This window comes from Octodon degus, unplaced genomic scaffold (genome assembly GCF_000260255.1).
Source record: "Octodon degus isolate 3935 unplaced genomic scaffold, OctDeg1.0 scaffold00298, whole genome shotgun sequence".
Taxonomy (NCBI): domain Eukaryota; kingdom Metazoa; phylum Chordata; class Mammalia; order Rodentia; family Octodontidae; genus Octodon; species Octodon degus.
In genome coordinates this window covers 2,366-8,845 of record NW_004524874.1, presented here as the reverse complement: position 1 = coordinate 8,845, position 6,480 = coordinate 2,366, and the positions used below count along the sequence as shown (strand labels likewise).

The 6,480-nt window shown below is 39.6% G+C and overlaps 1 pseudogene; it reads right to left on the bottom strand.

Moving 5' to 3' along the window:
• Nucleotides 1-972: 972 nt before the first annotated feature.
• On the bottom strand, nt 973-1,857 carry LOC101575168 (annotated as a pseudogene).
• Between the last annotated feature and the right edge of the window lie 4,623 nt (nt 1,858-6,480).

Genomic DNA, 6,480 nt, shown 5'->3' with positions numbered 1-6,480 from the left:
TCCATAGCCTTGGCCTCATTGCAGTGCTGCTGGTCCCCCAGGACTCACACAAAGAACTTGGGGTGGGGTATGGACTTAAGCCTGATCATGCCTGAGAAGCATTTGTCCTTCTGTGGGTCATAGTTCTTCAAGCTGATCTGCAACTCCACATCTCTAAATCTGGCACTTGTGCTGGTTCCCCTGCAGGACCTCACACACCACCTTGTACAGGGTGTGATGGGAGACTTGCTGCTCATGATTCTTGGTGCTACAGAAACAAGAAAAACTACATTTTAGAAATCTTGGAGAAAATGATTAACTCTAAATCAGCTGGCTTTAGTCATAATGCATCTAATTTCACACGTGTGTCAAACTGTCTACATATACATTTACAACTACATTTCATCAAAGCACAGAAATTCTGAGAAGTAAAATTGTTACATGTTTACCAGAGGCTGCTAGTCACTTGAAAGTATGAAATTCTAAAGGGCCAGTTTAATTGAAACCCAGTTATCATTAAGCCAAAGAAGAAAAAAGTTCAAAATTAATGCTATCATAATTTTTCTAAGATTCACTCCAAGGTAAAGGATTATACAGGATTTTTACCCAAATATCCATAGACATTATTATTGTAAATTTACACAGAAAGCCTAGTCTGAAGTTACCTATGTTATGTCCAAATATATAAAATATGAATTTCTACAGTGGGATTTGATAGTAGAATGTTGTCATCTCAGAGATGTACTAAAAGAACAAAGATAACCAAAAAATGTAGTTGATAAGAACACTTAATACAGTTCACTAAAAATCAAATACCGCTGAATCTCCCAGAAAACTGGAAATAGTCTTGAAGTTTTGGAGGAGAAACAATGAATCTCAGAGTGAACAAAGCTGTGATGCTTTTGCCAATGGTTCTTATCGTGGCTGAGACCTAATGCTAAAACAACAGAGATATGAACAAGTAGGAAGTCACATGTCACTTCCCACTGGCTTTTACAGTGGGATGTGGCTGAACAGGTGTCACATGGATTCCACACTGTGTGTCCTCTGGATGACCTTGGCCAGGATCACTGAGATGTCAATCACTCGAATCTTGTTGTAGTGCTTCATTTTTTCCTCTTGCCCCATTGTGTTTGTGACAACAGCACCCTCAAAGGAGACGTTATTTATTCTAGAAGTATCTGGGCTAGAAGAGATCCTGTGGGTAAGGATAGCATAAACTTTGGTGGCTCAAGCTGAGAGCAACTCATTGGCAGGGTCATGGGGCAAATGGTAACTACATGTGTGGGCCATGTTGTCTACAAGGATGGCCGCATGGCCCTTCATGTTACCCTCTAGCACCATCCAATCCATCTCATTTGCCTTCTTTCTCACTTTGTGAATCAAAGCAAACTTCTCATTCAGCCCCTCTACAATGGGCTTTTTGCTCCCCCTTTATCAGGTGAAATAATGACACAGTTCTTTAACTTGCTGATAGCCTCCTAAATCCACTGCAGGAAGCTGGGCACTGCATACAAGTCATCCAACAGAATATCAAAGAATCCCTATATTGAGAGGTGTGTAGTTCATGGTGATGATGTAATCAGCCCCAGCCACTGAGGGCATATTGGCCATAAGTTTTTCAGAAATGGGAGCACACCTCTTGTGTGTGTGTGTGTGTGTGTGTGTGTGTGTGTGTGTGTGTTTAAGGCATATGGAAAGCATGGGATTACTGCAGCGACTCTGGAGCATGAGGTAATCTTGTACACATTGATCATGATTAAAGTTCCATCAGGTTGTCATTGATTTCTCCACAGGTACTGTGGAGGATATAGACATTTTCTTCTCTAACAATTTCACTTTTACCAATTTCCATACTGTCTCCTGGTTGTTAAACTTCTTGGTGGGGTATTTAATACTTTTTAAATGTTCTTTATATATTCTAGATAGTAATCCTTTGCCTGAGGAACAGCTGGAAAAAATTTTTTGCCACACTGTGGGTTATCTCCCCACTCTGTTAGTGGTTTTTCTTATGGTGCAAAAGCCTTTTAATAATATTAATCCCAGTTGTTGATTCTTTGTAATAGTTCCTGTGCAGATGTAATTTTGTTCATAAAGTATTTGGCTACACCAGTATCTTCAGGAGTTCTACTTATTCTATTTTCCAGCAGGTTTAGTGTTTCTGTTTTAATATTTAAATCTTTGATCCATTTCAATTTTAGTTTAGTGTGTGGTGAAAGATATAGATCTAGTTTTAGTCATCACACGTGGAAAGCAAGTTTTTCTAGCATCATTTAATATAGAGGCTATTATTCTTTCAGTGAAGGTGTTTGATAACTTTGTCAGAGATAAGGTGGCTAATTATGACTGGAGTTGTTCCTGCATCTTCTAATCTGTTTCATTGATCCTTGGGTCCATTTTTTTGTCAGGGCCATACTGTTTATATCACAGTATCTTTGTAGTATAATTTCAAGTCAGGTATTGTGATGTCCCCTGTCTTGCATCTGTTGACCAGAATTGTGTTTGCTATTCTTGTTGGAATTCTCATTGGGATTGAAATAAATCTATATAAAAATTTTGGAAATATATCATTTCCACTATATTGGTTCTTCTTACCCAAGAGCAAGGAACATATTTCCATTTTCTCATATCCTCTTCAATCTCCATTTTCAGGGTACTGTAGTTTTCAGTGTAGGGGTCTTTTACTTCCTTCACTATATTGATTCTTAAGTATTTCATGTTTTTGATGCTATTGTGAAAGGTGTGGTTTCTCTAATTTATCTCTGTGTGAATATTTTGGTTGTGTACAGGAATGCTACCGATTTTGGAGTGCTGGGTTTGTATCTGACTGTGTTATTTTGTTATTAAATATAGAAGGCTTTTGGTGAAGTTCTTGGGGTCTTCTATGTTATCCATGAATAATGATAACTTAACTTCTTTCTATCCTTATTCCTTTTGTTTCTCTCCCTTGTCTAATGTTTGCAGACCTGTATTGAATTAGACTGGTAACAGTGTACATCCTTGTCTTGTTTCTGATTTTAGAGCAAAAACTTTCATTTTTGTCCATTTAATATGATGTTGCTGGTTGATTTGTCATAGATGGCTTTCAGATTGAAATAAAGACCATTTAGCCCAATTTTCTTTTAATTTTTTTTAACCTAAGAATGGGTGTTGGACTTTGTCAAACAATTTTTCTTATCTATTGAGATGACCATATGGATTTTGTTCTTGGCTCTGTTAATATGATATATTACATTTGCTCACTTGTGTATGTTGAACCTTCCCTGCATCTCTGGGATGAATCCTACTTGGTCATGGTATTTAATTTTCTTGATAATTTGCTGCATTCTGTTTGCTGGCATCTTATTGAGGATTTTTGCATCTATGTTCATTAGGGATATTGGTCTATAGTTCTTTTTCTTAGTTGGTTCCTTCTTTGGTTTTTGTATCAGGGTAGTGCTTGACTCCAAAAAATGAATTTTGGAGTATTGCTTCCCTTTCATACTTTATTACAGTTTGAGAAGTAGAGTTATTAGGTCTTCTCTAAGTTTCTTGTAGAAATCAGTAGTGATTCCAGTTAGGCCTGGGCGTTTATCCATTGGTAAGTTTTTATTTACATCCTCAATTTCATTGACTGATAATGGTTTATTTAGAGTTGCTATATCTTCTTGATTCAGCTTTTGTACTTTATATGTATCTAGGAATCTGTTCATTTCTTCTGAATTTTCCATCTTATTAGAATACAAGTTCTTAAAGTAGGTATAGATGATCTTTTGAATTTCTGGAGGATCTGTTGTGATTCTCCCTTTTCATTCCTAATTGCATAAATTTGAATCTTTTCTTTCCTTTTTTTGATAATGTTGGTTAAGGCTTTGTAGATTTTATTTAATCCTTCAAAGAATCAATGCTTTGACTCATTAGTTCTTTGTATTGTTTCCTTATGTCCATTGCATTAATTTTTTTTCATCTTTTTTTTTGTACTGGACATTGAACTCAGGACCTGGGACATTCTAGGCTGGTACTTATGCTGTTAAGCTATTTCCCTAACCCTAGTATCATCTTTATAATTACCTCCTGTTTCAGTTACTTTTTACTCATTACTGGGACAAAATACCCAACACCCAAAATTAAGGAAGGAAAGGTTTATTTATCTGACAGATAGTGGAAGTTTCAGTCCATACTCACCTGACTGCAGGGCAGAGGAGCACAATGCAGAAGGCAGCAGTTCATGGTGACATAAAACAGCAAAAGCAGAGGAAAGAGCAGCAGCTGCAGCATCTGTCAAGCCTCTCTTTCTTCCTTCTGTGTTGCTTGTGAAGACCAGGGATCCTCCAAGGAAGTGGCCATGGCTGTGAAGATCAGAGTTCCTCTGAAGTGCCAACTACAAAAATCAAAATCCTTCAAGGAAGTGACCCTCCAAGGAAGTGGCACTGTGAAGCTTGGAACTCCTCCAAGGAAGTGGGGCACCAAGTCCTTCCTTAACCCCTTTAATTACCCTTTTGGTGCTGTGTCACTCTGGGGAAGGTCTTCACCACCTTAGGGTAGGGATCCCATACCCCAGGTTGTGAAACCAAGCTGATCCAGCCAAACTTCCAAAATCTCAGGTTGATATAATGTATCAACCAATATAGTCCACACCTTGTCAGTTTAGCAACTAGACATTACTTAAAGCAGTTTCAAGGTACATAGACAAGCTTCTTAACATTTTACAACTTGAATATTGTACTATATTGGAACCTTGACATTTTGCCCCTGGGCACCACCCCCTCAAGACTCATGCATATTCCTTTATGCAAAAGGCATTTTAGCCACTTTTAATAGTTGCCAGAGTCCTAACACTTTCAGCATTTCTGAAAAGTCCAAGTCCCCCATCTCCTCCAAGATCTAAGGCAAACTCTTAGCTGTGAGCTCCAGTACAAATGACAAGTTAAACACTTCCAACATTCAATAGCACAAGAAAAACATTGTCATTCCAAAAGGTGCAAGTGCAGGTTACAAAACCTTGGGATCAAAGCAAATCCAAAATTGAGAAAGGCAAGCATTAAGTCTGTAGTTCCATGTGGAGCATCCAAAGCAATCTGTCATGAGTTGTGAGCTCCAAAACCCTTACACAACCCCTGTGGCACTTCTGTTGGTAGCTCCCATGGCTTTTCCTAAGGCCATCTTTGCTCCTTTTTTGCAGCTTTCCTCAGATAATCCATGTTCTTGGCTTTTTCAGACTACTTAGGTTTCCATTGAATAGGCTTTTCTCTCCCAGCTTTACACACTGCCCTCTCAGAGGCACATTGCCTGACCTTCCAGTCTTCCTCAAATTGAGGTTTGTTAACCTCAGAACTCCTACATTCTGACTGTGCCTAAAACCAACACCATGTGGGTGATGCCAAAGTCTGATGCCAGCTGGAGCAGTAGCCAGGTTTTCTTCTCCCTTGACTGTAGGGGTCAAGTGTCTGGATTGCTGACTACTCTCAACTTGATTCCAAGGAATAAATTCTTGTGTGTCACCACCATTCTGGAACCTGGTGTAGCCATTGCCTCCATTCTGGAACGTGGGGCTCTGTGGCAGTCCCCTCAGAATAAAGTTCCTCACCCTTGTGGTTCTGAGGCTGCAAAAGATGAGAATGTGCCACCTTCTGTGATGCCCTCAGGACATCTTTTCTATTCTCCTCTTCCTCCTGGGCAATGGAGGTCTCGGCTCTATCTTTGCATTCCATAACCTTCCTGGCACTTCCTTTCTGGCCAAACTCACAACATTTTTAATCATCCTGCTGGGCTCTTTGCTCTTGACTCTCAACATATATCTGACTAAAAGCCCCAAACAATAGCCATGCCACTATCTCAACATTCCACTGCCTTGAGATTTAATTGTCAGATTAATTAATCCATTGCACTTAATCTTACTCTCAGGTAAGTCTCTGGAGAGGAGCAAAATTCAGACAAACTTTCTGCCAAGCCATAGCACAAATCATCTGAAATCCAACAATCAATGCCGTCCTTTCCAGCAGAAATATCCCCAGCCTGGTCTTTACAGGCAGGCTTTCTGTCTGCCTTCTGGTCTTCTGTACTTTGACTACAATGTCCCATACAGAACAGTGGAACCTGTCCTAACAATTCACTTTTAGGCAACATCTCCAAACCCTTCCTATCTCTTTCCATAAGCCAGTCCCAAAATCTTGTGAATGTCTCAGTTACTCTTCTCTCATTGCTGGGACAGGTATCCAACACTCAAAATGAAGGAAGGAAAGGTTTATTCAGCTCACAGTTACTGGAAGTTTCAGTCCATACTCAGCTGGCTCCAAGGCAGTGTGGCACAGGGCAGAGAGCATCAGTTCATGGCAGAAGCAAAGAGCAAGAGGTGCCAAGGGAGGTGTAGCAGCAACAATGGCAACAGAGGAAATCTGTCTCTCTTAGCTGCATTCAAACTATTCACCTCAGGCTGGGTATAGGGCTCATACCCATAATCCCAGCAGTACTAAGACCTATAATCCCAGTAGATCATGAGTTAATCTCAAACTCTAGAAGTCC